Here is a 17,504-nt window from a genome sequence, read left to right on the forward strand (position 1 = left end):
GTCTGGGGGCCTGGATACCAGATGAAAATGGATATTAGCGGATGACTCTAGAGTTCCAAATATCCGCTCCTTCATCTTGAAGGCTCCCAATGTACTTTACAAAACTATATAGACAGAGGACCACTGATGTGCCACCACTGCTAGGCTGGAGAGAAGCAGGAAGTCAACTTGTACCGATGACAACCAGCTCAGTACATCTTGTGCAGCAAAGTGGAGCAATCAAAACTTTGGCTAAGGACACAGATAACAACACCTCCAGTGTTGACCCAAAGCAGGTATCTCAATAGAGGAGAAGTTCTCATCTGAAATTTTCCATGCACAGTGTAACATATGGAACAAATTTATCTGTCTAAGGAAGCTGAAGAGTTGAGCCAGCTCTGCAGAGATTTGAACTTGTGGTTCCAGAGAACTTAAGTATTTCCCTTCTGAGGACTTGGACTGCTGAATCACATAAGTTGGGGAATTAACATTATGATCATCATCTTTCTTACTCACCTTTACTTGTGAGAGGTGGCACAGTAAAGCACTGAGCATATGACTGGGAGCAGGGAAAGTGAAGATTCATAGATTTAAGGCCAGAAATGATCATTATGGTCATTAGCCTGAACTCTGTTTCCATCTAAGTCATTTCAGTTCTCTGCCTTATTTTTCCCATCTGTAAATTGGGGATAATATTAATAATAAGCACTCAGAAAGGTGCTCTAATAAGAGATGAGATCATGCATCCTACTGAAAAACTAACTACAACAATCCTCAAAAAAACAAAATGTGAACTTGAATAAGTTACAATTATCCTAATGAAATACATACAATATAACGTGTGAATAGGTGGTGGTGTGCTGATGGATACTACTGAGTTGGCAAGCAAAATGAGTATATTGATGATTTACTAGATTTGAGAGAATTATGGAAAATATTTTCTGAAAATCTCTCTTATGTGAAAATGAACGTTACTTCAATTGTGTTTGTAACCCTTTTACATCTACTTTTCACGAGCACATAAGCACTCAAGCTTTACTAGTACAAATACAGGGGTAAGGGTTTTTTTAAAAGTTTGAATGCTCAATTATTCACTAAAAGCACATTTCAAACCATGCATTCAATTGTAAATTTTGCAATTCTGTTAACTAACAGTTCAGCTTGTAAGTCAGTCACACGGAATTGTTTCTTCTGCCTGACTGGATAATCAATAGAACTGACACAGTATGAACAGCAAATATTACAATTGAACACAGTCTAAAATTCATGCCATATTGGTCTATTTCATATATCACTTGAACAGGTTTTTTTTTTTTTTTTTTTTTTTAAGTAAGTGCCAATGGCCCCTAGAGATACAGTGAAAAATCTTTTAAAAAACTAAAAATTGAGATAGTTACATAATTTACATGGGTTAGTGTGACTTGGGTATTAGATTGCAATACTTACAGTTTGATCCACAGGCCAAGAATTATTTACTGAAAAGACTCCTGAACATATCCAAAAAAAAGGGAATGCATTTGCACTGTCTGTGTTCTGTTCACAGACAGCTCCTGAGCATTTAAAAAAAAAAAGTGAAATTCCATGAATAAATTATTCACGCCTCTCTAAAACCTTCTTCACCAGGGTGAAGAGAAGTTCAGGTTTTAGGGAGGCAGCTTTGGTCTGGTGTCCAAGGTACAGAACTGGGAGCCACTTGGACAAGTCACTTTACTTTGCTTGTTTCCTCACCTCTTTGTAAAGCACTTGGACACTGACAGATGAAAATGTGCAATGTATGGGTTAGTTATTACAATGAATGTCTGTAAAGTGCTTGGAGAGCGGAAGGGTGATTGAAGGGTTACTGCACTAGCCTAGGTCTTGAGAGAACTGGGTTCAAGTTCCTGCTCTGCTACAGACTTTCTGTGGGACCTTGGGCATGTAATTTAGTCTCACTGTGCCTCTGTTTCCCCATCTGTAAAATGGGGCTAATAACACTACCCTGTCTCCCAGAGGGTTGTGAGGACAGAGATGTGGCAAAGCATGGGTGAGGTGTTCATTTTGCAGTGGATGTAACAATGCCGTTGTCATTATGGCAATGAAGAATAAATGTCTAGTATTTCTATATCACACTTAGATAGATTACGATTATAAACAGATTACAAATTTTTTTTTTTTAAAAAGGCATGAATCGCTTTTATTTCAAATTAACTGATCAGCGCCCCCTAGAAATTGTGAGGCACTTAGATACTACAGTAACAGAAGCTAAAGTACCACCTTAGACAGATATGAAAGGTACCACTGGCCCAATATTACAGATTAGCCCTCTTGTGAAAAGGGGCTGCAGGATTAGACCTTCTAGGCAGACAAATTATTGTTAATAAAAGAATGTTTGTGGGCAGAGCTCTCTGTAACAATTATTGTTTTATTTGAACTGATGCCTTAAAACCTGAATGGCATTTTTCTGCTAGGATGTGGGGTTGGTTGGGGTAAAGCAAATCAGGTTGTTATTTAAAAAAATTAGCCAGTAGAATGTCAATTTAATAAAGTGACATTTTACTAGGTTATTTTTTTAAAATGATAAATGTCCCCTATCTGGACAAAGCAAAGTAGCTGGCCAGATTCATCTTTCTGGTTTATAATACAGGAAAACAACAGGAAATGAATAGTCACAAAACAATTATGATTTCATGAATAAGATAATCAAAACATGGATATTTCATCTATAATATCACAGATGTCTTCTTGACAACTACCGTTTTAGCAATTACATTGCCTCCTGCAAATATTTTTTTTCCTCCACAAGCATTTTCCACATTTAGTAGAAGATTGAATCATCTAGATGTAGACAGTAAATAGCTACAATTCCATGAATGGTTGATTACTGTGTGTCTATGTGGTGGTGCAGTTTCACATCTCCAGGCAAAGCAGTAATGTTAATCTCAAGGGTAATTAACAATGGCAGGAAGCAAGCATCAAGAGTGAAATAAAAATGTTAGTTTTAACGAAATTTTTGAAAATTGTGACCATCTCAGTTCACAGGCTAGAACTCCACAAAAGCCTACATTTTAAATTTCTAATATTTATTGTCTATAAAAACCTTCCATTTGTTAGCCAGGAACTTTTATAGTAACAGTTACAATTAAAAAACCCTTAAATTCCAGAATCAGAGAGGTAGCCGTGTTAGTCTGGTTCTGTAAAAGCAACAAAGAATCCTGTGGCACCTTATAGACTAACAGACGTTTTGCAGCATGAGCTTTAGGATTCTTTGCTGCTTTTAAATTCCAGAGTAACACTGAAAGGTTTCATTAGTTCTGCAAATAGCTTCTACTCCATCTTTTTATCATCATCATCGTCTGTATTACCCTAGCTGGAGCCCAAGTCATGGGCTAGGACCCTGTGGTGCTAGGGCCTGGTGAATATTTACAAACATCTTGCATTTCAAAATGGTGTAAGGTAATTTAGTCCTCATAAAATGTTTCCAGCATGCATAAGACCCACATATGTGGAATGTTTTACTTTATGCAATGGCCAAGCTATAAAATGTGATATTGGAGCATATTACAACCCTTTATCAAGGTGGGAAAAAAATGGGTCTGATTCACCACTGCATAATTAATACCTGTGTAACGCCACTAAAATTATGGAGTATGGCAATATTGCTCCAGTTCCCAGTGGGCAGCTGTCCACAATAAAACCCCCCAAGATTAGCCCTGCCATAAGAAAACATGCCAAGAAACGAATGAACCATGGAGACTGAACCTGAGCCCCAAGGTAGTACATACTGAATTAACTGGTTAAACAATTAAAACTATATCTATTTGGGAAAAATAGGTCTTAAGACAGGATTCTCATTTCACACATGCGAATGATTTCAGAAGTTTGTACTACTTCCCATTTGTTACTTTGTCCAAAAAGCACCCTACATTTTTACAATATAGAGTTCTGCATTAGTGGCAAAATTAGTAGCGTTATACCAGTATTACACTGGTGTAACACAGTAGCAAATATTACCCATTATTAGGGCCCTACTTAATTCATGGACATGAAAAACGCATCATGGACCATGAAATCTGGTCTCCCCCCATGAAATCTGGTCTTTTGTGTGCTTTTACCCTATACTGGGGAGACCAGCGTTTCTCAAACTGGGGGTCCTGATGCAAAAGGGAGTTGCAGGGAGGTTACAAGTTTATTTTATGGGGGTCATGATATTGCCTCCTTTACTTCTGCACTGCTTTCACAGCTGGGCGGCCGGTGAATGGCGGCTGTTAGCCGGCTGCCTAGCTCTGAAGGCAGCGCCCCGCCAGCAGCAGTGCAGAAGTAAGGGCAGCAATACCATACCATGCCACACCTACTTCAGCGCTGCTGCCTTTAGAGTTGGGCAGCCAGAGTAGCGGCTGCTGACTGAGGGCCCAGCTCTGCAGGCATCAGCGCAGAAGTAAGGGTGGCAATACCATACCATACCATCCTTACTCCTGCACTGGTGCTGGTGGCAGCTCTGCCTTCAGAGCTGGGCTCCCGGCCAGCAGTTGCCGCTCTCCAGCTGCCCAGCTCTGAAGGCAGTGCCACCAGCAGCGCGGAAGTAAGGGTAGCAGTACCACAACCCGCTCACAACTCCTTTATGGGTCAGGACCCCTACAATTACAACACTGTGAAATTTCAGTTTTAAATAGCTGAAATCATGACATTTATGATTTTTTTAAATCCTATGACTGTGAAATTGACCAAAATGGACCGGTGGTAGGGCCCTACCTATTATCTTTTACTTAAACTGAGCAAGCGGGCATGCCTGTGACACCTATGAACCCTAATTACACAGCTTAGCTGCATTGCTAGTCTTGCGCCTTCACCTGTACAAGAAAGATCATAAAAGCACTTAGAGCAGTGAGATGAAAACTGAACCTAACCAGTAATGAATATAGAATCAGGAGGAGTATTCAGAAAAATCAAAATGATGTTTAATTCAAACAAAGCCAAAGAACAGGACTCAGTGGATAAGAAACAATTAGATGCTATTAAGGATGACTTTGACAATTTTCTTTCAAACCAGGAAAATTAGATAAATACAATAATTGCATCTGCATGGGAGAGTGAAGAGAAAGCACCCACTCAACTTGAAGAAAAGAAGGTTGATAGACTACCTGTCCTATGTCATGCCAGCAACGATGCATGGCTCAGAAACATGGGCACTTATGTAACGATACTTGGAATATGTATAAAGTAACTCAGAAATGAAGTGCATCGGGAGAGCCGCTCAGGTGGCCAAATCATCCACCATCATCTACATACACAGCCTGCCATCGGAGAATCTTAAGTCTTTATTGCTTCTAAAGCACATTAAGCTACACAATACTCCATAGAGCAGGCATTAGTATCCCTATATTGAACATAGTGGGGAAAACTAGCCAGGGGTAGACATAAGTGTAGTTGCCAGTGATGAAGATAAAGAGAAGACTATGGAGCCTTTCTTTGAGGGACAAGGATATGTGGTAAAACAAGATGTGCGTATTGCATAATGAAAACGTCAACAAAGCCATTTTCATGATGATGAATGTAATTCTTAATGAAAACTCAGAATGTCTCTTTGGTTTCTATATCAGCATATGACAATTACAGACTGAGACTCAGCGTCCTCCCATGTTACAGGCTACAGTCTGCCTATGCCAAAGTCCAGGAGATTCTGATAACCAGTACAAAGCTCATGGAGCATGCAATGACATTCCATTTATTACAGAAAAACAAAGCTGGGGTTATAAAGATTACACCAGTAAGTTAATTCATTTGCTTTGCGTTTCAGAGCTCAGCATTCATCTTAAATAACCCTGGCTTATTCACACCCTCTGTGCTCCCTATTTATTTTAACCTTCTAATTAACAACCCAGTAAGTTGCACACCTGCATTAAATGCATCCTCTGACCCTAGCACTGTAGGCATTAACCCTATTTTAGAGCCATTGGCATCCTATTGAGCTCACTTTACAAAATCGACTGAAGGGCTGATGAAAATAGGACAGCAAAGACAATGATTGAGGCATCACATCCTAGTAGACATAAAGCTATTCCCCCCTCCCCACCTACCCCTCAAAGATACCTATCAGAAAGTTCCCCTCTACTGGATTGTCAACTATTAATACCTAGCTCGTAAAATTCTTTAAAATACATGTCAAACAAAATGACATCAATTAAACTTAACATCTTCATTTTTTTTTAAACTTCTATTTTTTTTTTAAATATAGAATGGTAGGGGAAAAGGAAGTTCTTGGAAACATGTTACCTTTAATGCAGAGATTAATATGGAAATAAGTGTGATTTTAGCATCTCTGGTAGTTTAATTTTTCTTTAAAAAATTCTGATGACTCATTTGTGAAAATACACAGGAAAAGTGCTAGGTTCATCAAACTTAGCAGCAGCAGAACTATTCAGTGCAAAAAATGCTAACAAGATTTTCCATTCATATGCCTCGTGCTTACATATCACCACTCTTCCTGGTTTTTGCTCATTCCATAGCCTAACCTTCTCTCTCTCCCATCCTTTTCCCCCACCACTCTCGCTGCTTTTCATCACCAATCACTTTCCTTCTAGCACCCCTGCTGTCCCAAACCGCAACCCTTCACTTTTCCATCTGCCCAATCCCCTCCTTGTCCCACACCCACCTGTCCCCACTACACGCTCCTACGTTTTGTCTCTAACCTAGCATGTAAATAACGCCACCCCATACCTCCAACCTCGTCCTGCCACCGTGAAAGACAAACCATCACTATGCGTGACCAATGCTCTCAGTGTGGAATACTTGGGTTTTGTTGCAGGTCATGGAAGAACTGAAATGTTATAACAGTTTTTAAGTATAAAAGCTGATTTTAAAAATACTTTCTTACTCTAAATAAGCCAGCTTTGCAATCTGTTATACATTGGAGGGAGCTGGGGTTGTGAGGAAAGGAGAGTGCTCTTGTCTGGGACTTTCACGGGGCACAAGGAGAAGGTGGATTGGGGGATGGAAAGGTGGGTCCCTCCCATACACAATTAATGCTGGGGCTGGCAACCCTCTTCCCTCCCACCACAACTAGTTCAAGCAGATCTCAGAGCCTCTCCTGTCTGGGCTCCTCTGCTTCTGCGCCTCTCTCTTTGCGTTCCAAGAAGCAGGACAGGCCAGCGAGGGAGGGAGCCTAGTTTTCCAGGAGGGCAGAAAGAATTTAGAAAATAGAGGCTGAATTTTTCACAGAAGGAGGGCAACACCCCAGCCTGTTAAAAGCTGAAAAACCCGGGGAATGTTCAAACCCCACTCCCATCATATATATATATAGCGGTTCAGCCTGTTCCCTCTCTCATGCCTCACCTTCCCCCAAACCAGTCAGCTCTTGGGCTTCCTCCCTCAGAACCACTCTGTTGTTTGAGGGGCATGTGCCCCAGACCTGCCTCTAGCTCCTTCCTCTTTAGCTGTTGCTCCCTGTCCAGGGACTGCTACCTGGGTATGTGGTTCGTTGAGACAGGGTGCTTGAGGCAAAACAAACCACAAACAAGATATGTTTTATAATGCCAAGCAATCTCACTAACTTGTATTGCTTATTTCTGTTCCTATGTTCTCCCCACTTCTCTCTGTTGTCTGCCTGGTCACACCTTGTCCTTATTCACAGCCAGTTTGATTTCCTTATCCATGTTAAGCAGCATAGCAGAGTAGCCTTATTGACTCAGTGGGGTCACTCATGGGCAGGGTATCAGACTCTGGCCTTTCGACTGTAAGGCCCAGATGTTCAAAGCTGTTTAGGCATCTAAATCCCATTGAGATCAATAGAGTTAGGTAAACAAATACTCCTCAGGATGTGGGCCTAAGCTTCTTGGGACAGGGATCATCTCTCCCTATCATCTGACAAGTACTTAGTACACAGTTGGAGCATTGTATCAATAAAGATGTAATAATTCTGAAGCGGCTTCTAAAGGATTAACAGTACATGCAGCAAGTGAAGAGACCAGAATGTCTGTAAGCTGAATCTGTGCTTTATGATCTGCTTCAGCTCCCAAGAGGAGTCTTAGTGATGGATTGTAAAAGATGACGCAGCTGACAACAGCCAGATCTCTTTCAGCATTGATAATTATGATTGAGCCAACTGTTCTTAAACAGGGAGCACCAGAATAGCTGAAGAGCTTTTCAACTCAGGAGCCAGACAAATAGTTTCCTGTTTAAATTCCTGCTTACACTGAAGAAGGGTCTGTTTGGTCTCTTTCTAGTAGCCACCTGAGGACTTAGATTGCAGCTTTTTACTCTGTGGCCCTCGTACCCCGTTAAGTGTAATACATTGCACAACAGCAGTGTTCCACATGTGGTGTAAGCTACCCACTGCTTAATAAGGTGCGCCAAATCCGGGCCAGGGGCACACAGGGTCGAATCCTGCTCACATTCAAGTCAATGGCAAAATGTCATGTCATTTTATTGATGTAGGATCAGGCCCATAACTGCTTGTAAAATTAAGCAACTGGGGGATAGTAACCCAATTAATGTCCCCCTCCTTTCTAGATTTTGGCCACCCAAGATGCCCTCTCTTGGGTTTAACAGGCAATTAAGGCTACATTCCAGCAAAATGCTTAAGCACATACTTAAATTTAAACTTTTCTTCAATGGAATTACTCACATGCTTAAAATACTTTGCTGGATCAGGACCTTAAACTCCATCTTCGGTATTGGTCAGTAAAGTATTTCACCATAAAAATGGAGCCATTCTGATCAAGAAACATCTTTTTCTTTTTTGGAGAGTAACTACTGTATCTACAATACTTGGGCATCTCAGCTTCAGCCTTGAGAACTGGTTTCTGCATTTCCTACACATGCTTAAATATTAGGTTCAGGTAGCACACATTTTGTTTGTGTTCATTCTAAATGGACAAAAAATACTGAGTGATTTTCCATCACAGCTGAGACGAGCTATATAGTATAGGTCAATACAATGTGGACACAGCTCTGAAAAGACCCTGATTGGTGAACACATTAGGAACACTGAAGATTGTTATTATCCTCACTAGCTGAGTCACAGTGGTCTCGCATAAGAGTAACCATCAAGCTTTTTGTTTTCAATTATTCTCATCCCCCAATCATTCATTTTAGCAGTCTGTAGAACAAGTGGAAATAGTCTCTCAGAGGTGAGGCCAATTATGCCTTTGCTACATTCATTCATTCAAAATGAAAAGCTCGATAAAGCTATTATTTTAAAGCTTAGGGTGATCACAGGGAACAATGTACTTGAGAGCAACTTGAGCCGAGATTTGCAGACACCTCTCAGTATGACCTGTTAGAGAGACTAGACCTCTTTTCCATTATAAATATCACAAAGGGGACCTCATAAAGAGCAATTATATTAATACATCAAGTCTCTTGAAATGCTCACACATCATGGGCCAACATTTTCAAAGTTGTGCACATGGATTTGCACTTAATTTGTGTGCACAATCAATAATTGCATGCAATAATTACATTTTCACTTTATACGAATGCCTATCAGTTGACTTGCATAAGCAATTACAGCAACTGCATGTACAAATTAGCATACAAATAAGTATGCTTTTTCATAAAGAGGTCTCAAAATCTGGGCCCTGTTGTCCAAACTTGGGGAGGCTTCCATTAAGCTTACAGAAATATTTATGTGAAATGAGTTGGTGGCCCCAGCCTGGCTCCTATTCATCAGCTGTCCACATCATCAAAACCATCACCTTTACAACAAAAATTGGCATTAATTCAGTGTCTTACCAGCTGGCAGTTAAGAGGAGCCAGGGATGGAACAAACAAACATACTAACTATGGTTGGGTAGTGAAGGGAAACTTGCATGACTTTTGTCTGTTCTATGGATAAAGGAACGCAGTTTTCATGGCTGTCAATTCAACAGATGGCAAATGCTTTAAAATATTATGTGAAATGAAGTAAGTTTAGATAGGTATTTTGTTAGTAACACAAGATAAGAAATATGTAGGACTTAAGTACATTGAATACATATATTTTAACAAAGGCACTGCCAGAAATCTGACTTTTCCCTATCTTGATACTTGAAAAAGTATCATAATTTTCTGTATTTGTTTTTGAAGTAGTATTTCATGGCTGTTTTCTTTTTCAAACTTTACACCAACCCAACACTCATGAGCAATCTAGAACAACTCAGCGGGTTTGCACAAGGAATAAAGCAAGGAAACCGTCTGTTTCAGGTGCCTAGGGAATTATTGTAAATAGGGCAGGATGTAAAACCATTTTTAAAAATGACGAAAATAGTTTAATAGCGTACCAGAGGCAAATATCTAGCTTTCATGTAATTTGGTTCCTTCTCTAGGTTAATGTTCAAGCAGCAGCACTTATTCTCACTGTTGAAAGTCAATTGATAGTAAAAGATTTCAGCTTGGTCTCAAGCCTTATTATAATGAGCTCTGTATTGAACGCCTTTCACAGTCATAAGTTTTACCTTTTTGAAAGGTATCTTATAAAGTTGCATTATTTTACCCACCTATAGTCCCATTAACTTCCACAGAACTATGTACATGAGTAAGGGCTGCAACATCATGATCTACATGCATGCTGGTACTATAACCCTTGCCTTTTACCCTCAAAATGATTTACAAACATCAAGTGATAGTTCCTCCTAGCAATGAGTGACTGCCCCGTTTTTTCAAGCTGGGGAAATGGAAGCAAAGATAAACCCCTCTTCCAGAACCACAGGAATCCATATTAGAACCAGGATTACAACTCAAAAAATCCTGACTCCCTGTTCTCATCATAGTCCAGGCCTCTCTTTACAGCATGTCTTCACAAAAGGCCAATTGTCCAAGTTTAGAACAGCTTTTGAGACCATGTCGTTCGGCTGCTGAAGACATTCCCCCTTGGGTACATGTGCTACGCATACAGGGATAATTGTGTCCATTCAGAACAGCATTTCATTCGGCAACAGTACAAACAAGTTACTCACAATGCCCATGGAGAAACTAAACAAACCAGAAATTTAAAGCCGGCAAAACAGTAACAAAAATTAAAGAAGTAAATCTGTCTACAGCATTTTTTTATTAAAAAGTAGAAATCATTGCCAATCTACTGGATACTGTAAAATCATAGAATATCAGGGTTGGAAGGGAGTTCAGGAGGTCATCTAGTCCAACCCCCTGCTCAAAGCAGGATCAATCCCCAACTAAATCATCCCAGCCCCTATTTTCTTGAAATTATCTCATTTGTAGGAATTCAGCAAACTGCAGCAGTGTTAAATTGCACAGCACTTTAGGAAGCACATTCCTTCAAACAGTACTAAGTATGGCAGAGATTCTGCTAGCTCTCATTAGTTTCATATAAAGAACTAAAAGCTCATGCTAAACAGGGCTGGCAGATCATCTAGCTGGAAACTACTATTCTGTGACCTAGTTAAATTAGACAGGAGTAGCGAAATGTAGTTCCCTTGATTAAACGAGGAACCTAACCACTGAGCAAACACAGCAGCAAGGGGGAAGACAGGACTGCAAAAACTGAACAAAAATATGGCTTGTACTTAACTGCTCTTGCATTAATTTCTGTAGCCCTTCTGAAAAATTAAAAGGGAGACTAGCCATTAATATAAGTAAAATTGCAGAATGTTGAAACAAAATATATTTAAAGCTTTTCTAATATCAAATACTGCTTTAGTTACGACTTCAATTCACATTAAAAAGAGGGTCATTCTCAGAAGATGAAATAAGATCTCCATCTCTTCCATCCAGGTTCCTGTGAACTTGCAACATGGAGATAATAAGGTAGACTTCAAGGACTTCAGTGCGGAAAACAGTGAGATACAGGAGATCAGATACAGTAACTCCTTGCTTAAGGTTGTAGTTATGTTCCTGAAAAATGCGCCTTTAAGCAAAATGATGTTAAGCAAAGCCAATTTCCCCATAAGAATTAATGTAACTAGGGGGATTAGGTTCCAGGGAAAATTTTTTTCACCAGACCAAAAAAAACCTATATATTATACAGATATACACACAGTATATGCTTTAAACAATTTAATACTGTTCACAGCTATGATGATTGTGAAGCTTGGTTGAGGTGGTGAAGTTAGAGGGTGGAAGAGGGAGGGATATTTCCCAGGAAATGCCTTGCTGCTAAATGATGAACTAGCACTCGACTGAGCTCTCAAGGGTTAACACGTTGTTAATTTAGCCTCTCACACAAGTCAGCATGAACATGAGGGCAGGGAGACAGCATAGCAGACAGAGACAGACACACACACCTTGTGTGTAGGGGAGAGAGAGATACACACTGCCCCTTTAAGTAAGCTGACCCACTCTTAAGTGCATTGTCTTTTTAAGTGGATCAGGAAGTTGAGACAGCAGCTGCTGCCCAGGCTCTCTCTGTCTCTTTCCATCCCTGTCCCCTCCCTGCTCTATATGGAGAAGGGGTAAGCGGGGTGCAAGAGCAGGGGGGAGGGGAACACCCTGACATTAGCCCCCGCCTTCCTCCCTGCACAGCAAGCAGGAGTCTCTGGGAGCAGCTCCCAGGCAGAGGGCAGGAGCAGCACATGGCAGTGTGGGGAGGGACAGCTGAACTGCCCAGCAATTGATAGCCTGCTGGGTGGCTGCGGCACAGGGAATTTAGGGGAGTGGGGAGCTGATGGGGGGGCTGTTGGTCCACCCTGGTTACAAGCCCCCACCAGCTAGCTGCAATGGGCTGCTCTTCCTGCAAGTAGTGGACAAAACAGGCAGCTGCCAAATGACCTTAGAAGGAAGCATTGCACAACTTTAAACGAGCATGTTCCCTAATTGATCAGCAACGTAACAACGTTAACTGGGACGACTTTAAATGAGAAGTTACTGTAGTAGGAAAAGGGAGCAATGCAAGGACACCATGAAGTGAGACTGGGAGCAGATCTTGCAGTATGTGCCAACTTTGCAGATAGCATATTTTATTTGCAACAGTTCATTTTATTTTTCTTTCACCCGATCAGTTTTCTCCTACATTTCCACTGGTGAGACTAGTTTCCTTTGTGAACCTAGTATTTTCAGCTAAAACATGTAGATTACAGCACAGGTACCTTGGACATTGACTCTGCTGGAAGTTAGTTTCCATCACCAGTTCTTATCCAATATTTACCCTATTAACTCCATCATACTTTGTACACCTTGGGGATACTTTCTGATTTTCATTAGAGATGGGGCAAAGACTTGAAAGTTTTCTAGCCTCCTGATCACTGTTATACATTGCAAAGCATCACTTGTTCTACAAAGAGTCTAAATAAGTAAAATTTTCCTGACTGAATAAACTATTAGGGGCACCAGTATTTTGAATGCTCAGCTAATTTAGGGACCTATTCTGTCACCCTTAATAATACTTCACTCTACAAGGAGTCCCACTGAAATCAACAAAGCTGTTTGTGGAAAAAGATACTAAAGAAGCAAAGATGAGAGAAAATGGCCCTTAAAAAGTGTAATGTTTCTAGCCCAATGTTTTAAAATACCAACAGATTTAGGGCTATTGAGCACTTTTTTCTACTGGATGAAGGGAAACATGCCCTTATGAAACCACTCTGAAGCTAATCATATGAACACACAATGAAGAACATCACATTGGCATCTCAGAGCACAATCAGCTACTTGTTATAGACAAAAACTAATTTAGTCAGTATAATACCTTGTTAAACTACTTAGCAACCTTCTAGCACAGAAATAGGTTTCAGAGAAAGAATTTCTCAAAGGTGGGATTGCTCGTTATGCTCTGATTGCATATTACTATGCAGAATATTCATAAGAACTGGCGTTATGGAAAAAAGCTCCGATGTACACAGGCCTTAAAGGGTATGTCTCCACTGCAATGTAAGCCCAAGGTTTGAACTCAAGCTCAAGCCTAATCCTCCCAGTCTACACACAAATTGTGCTAACACAGAGCTCAGATCTAGGGGCCCAGGACCCCATGGTGGTGGAGGGTCCGATTCTGAGTCAAGCCAGAACCCAGGGTTCAAGCCCTACTACTTTGCACTATAGGCACAGCCTCACTGGACTTGCGCTCTGGGAATCCAACAAAAGTTAACCACAATCCCACAGACTGAACTTCTGTGTCCTCTGGACAGTCAAGTTTGCTAGACAGTTTTCCCACACTGCAGCACAAACAAAGTGCTTGAGTGGCCACATTCTGGGAGGGCACTAGGTCTTGGGCTGGCATAATGCAGTGCAGATGCTGAAGCCCCAGGTTGGGACCCAGTGTTTGACAATTCCTAACTTGGGGTTACAAATGAGTGTAGATGCTCAAGCCCTAGGTTAACAAACCCAGGATTTGCTAACTCCAGTTCTACTACTAACCCTGAGCTTACATTGCAGCACAGAACATACCTTAACAGGGACCCCATCAATTTAAAAGCTAGTCCATTAAGAACCCATCCAGAGCTAAAGTAGTTCCACTGCGCACCCCTGCCAACTTTGGTGGTCTGACAATATTTCCCTGTTTTTCTCGTGTTGCCGTGTGGAAAAACCCACACAAACAAAAGAGACAGTGAAACTATACACAAAGTACTATCAAGTACACAGAGCAAAAAAACAGAAAATAAAGGCAAAATAGTGTGTCTAATTTTTTTCAGTTACAGAAATATTAGGTGTTACTGAGAATAAATATATTTCAGAGAAATTAGATTCTAAGGTGAACCATATCCCTTCAAAGTGAGTATTACATTTAAACTTGATTCCACTTAAACTAGTTTCTGACACAGCTTACCTGGCCAACATGGACTGGACCAAGCTGTAAGATTAGTATTTTGAAGCCATGTTTCAAGCAGGATCATGATGAAACCAAGTTCAGAAGTGTTCCCAAATTCTGTTTAAAAGCTAGGGCAGAGTAGAACTTCAGGACCCATCTATTCTACAAGTGCAATCATAGCAGGAGATTCATAGTACAACATGGCTGCCCTTCAATAGGCCATTCAAAGCCTGAGTGTGGTTTGGGAAACAGCTAAAGTGTTTCCTGTAGACCAAAATCCTAGTTCGATTGAAGTCAATGGGAGTTTTGCCATTGAGCTGAATGGGACCTGTAAAGTTGTCCCTGCTTGCTTTGCCAGAAACAACTGGGGAGGTACATATACATGTAGCGTCTATACTTAAATTTTAGTATCTCTAACTGGAGCACGATGAGAAGGATTGAATGGTACCTTTCTTACCAAGAGACCAAGACAGCACACTAATATATGGGATGAAGTTGGCAGGGACAATTAAACAGTTCTTCCCTAAACAATTACACAAACCACAACCGCCACTACCCCACACTACTCGCTGCTAATGGAAGAATCCATTGAGTGTTCCATCACACGAGATTCACCTCTTTTCTTAAAAGGAGAGTGTAAAAGCTAATAGAGCAGGGATACAATTAACCCACCTTTTCCCCCCACTCCCAGATTTCTTAGGCCTTAAATTACAACTGTAGTTCACAAGATATACTGCGCTTTAAAGCACCTAAAAAGTGTTTGCGGAGCACATGTAGCACTGCTAAGTGGCATGGATTTGTACAATACAATGGTAACAGAAAGGGAGGCTTGGAAGTCCCTGTTTTGATATGACCAGAATACTGGTCAGCCAAAATCTGAATACTTAGTTTGCACAGCAGCAGTGACAAGTGGCTTTAAAATGACAGATTTGTACTTGATAGTGTCTAAAGCAATGTTTCTCAAATGTGGCCACAAGTGACTTTTCTTGCAGCCACAGCCTCCTGGGCAGTGATTGGGGGGCGGGGGGCAGTCAGCAAAGCAGCAGATCCCTCCCCTAGGGCTGCCAGCAATGGTTGGGCCCTGCCCACCTCTGGTGACAGAAAAGCTGGAGGAACAGATAGCCAGTGAGTTCCCCACCTTCCCAAGGCTGGTGAGGTCAGGCTCCAGCTCTGGGATGGTGGGTGGCAGGCTCCAGCCATGGGGCTTCAGGCTCCATATCCCAGCCATACAATGGTGGGCTCTGGCCCCAAGGTCACCGCTGCAGTCTGAGGCCACCAAAAAAAAAAAACTGTTGTGAGAACCCCTGGTCTAAAGTAATGTTAGCATACTGGTTCTTGACGTTAATCCCCATCCATTCCCTTCTCCTGAAGAACCCTACTAGCAAAGCCTGAAGTGGCTCCGCATCCAGCTGGGTGAAGTAGTGCCATACAGCTGCGCCCCACATTTAGACTGATGCTAATGTCGTAGTTGGACATGAAGGATGCAGGAAGTGAGAAAAAGTGTAAGGGGCACTTGGAGACATGGTCCACCTCTCTCTCATACGAGGATACATTTTTCACTTACCTTTCTTTGGCCTGTTTTCTTAATTTCACAAAAACATCTGGGTCTGTAATCATATTTAGCATACATATAGGTTCCATGCTTGGATCACTATATAGCCATTAATAATCCTCACAACGTGCATGTGAGGTAGGTAATTAAATGTTCTCCCTATTTTATAAGATAGGAAAACAGGCAGTGAGCTAAACAGATTTCACTGTGTCTCAGAATGAAAGAAAACATGATTGGAGGGAAGATTAAAAAAATTGGGTTTGTTCAGTCTGAAGAAGAGAAGACTGAGAGGGGACATGATAACAGTTTTCAAGTAGGTAAAAGGATATTACAAGGAGAGAGAAAAATTGTTCTCCTTAACTGCTGAGAATAGGACAAGAAGCAATGGGTTTAAATTGCAGCAAGGGCAGTTTAGGTTGGACAATAGGAAAAACTTCTTAACTATTAGGATGGTTAAGCACTGGAATAAATTGCCCAAGGAGGTTGTGGTATCTCCATCACTGGAGATGTTTAAAATCAGGTTAGACAAACACCTGTCAGGGACGGCCTAGGTCGGGGTGGGCAAACTTTTGGGCCTGAGGGTCACATTGGGGAATAGAAATTGTATGATGGGCCATGAATGCTCACAAAATTGGGGTTGGGGTGCAGGAGGGGGTGAGGGGTCCGGGGTGGGACTGAGGATGAGGAGTTTGGGGTGTAGGAGGGTGCTCTGGGCTGGGACAGAGGGGTTTGGAGGGGGAAATCAGGGCAGGGGCAAAGGTGCGGGAAGTGGTGCAGGTGCCGGTTGGGGGTGTGGGCTCTGGTGTGGGGCTGGGGATGAGAGGTTTGGGGTGCAGGAGGATGCTCTGTGCTGGGATCGAGGGGTTTGGAGAGCAGGACAGGGATCAGCACTGGGGCAGGGGTTTGGGGAGAGGCTCAGGGTGCAGGCTCCAAGCGGCGCTTACCTCTAGTGGCTCCCAGAAGCAGTGGCACGTCCCTTCTCTGGCTCCTAGGCTTGGGGCAGCGCCGGAGTGGGGCCGAGCCGCATGGCGCAGCCCCTGACACGGCGCTTCAGCAGGAGCTCATGGAGTGACTTCAAATGGCTCACAGGCCAGATCCGGCTTGCGGGCCGTAGTTTGCCCACCCCTGGTCTAGGTAATACTTAGTCCTGCCATGAGTGCAGGAGACTGGACTAAATGACCTCTCAAGGTCCCTTCCAGTCCTACGATTCTATAATTGTTTTGGATGAACAATAAGGGGCATAGCTCTTCTTTTACATTATATACATAGATCTTTGCACCGGAGTAACTAGGGACCTGATTCAAATCTGCTTCATACTAAATAGCA

This window comes from Mauremys mutica, chromosome 13, assembly GCF_020497125.1.
Source record: "Mauremys mutica isolate MM-2020 ecotype Southern chromosome 13, ASM2049712v1, whole genome shotgun sequence".
NCBI classification, from domain to species: Eukaryota; Metazoa; Chordata; order Testudines; family Geoemydidae; genus Mauremys; species Mauremys mutica.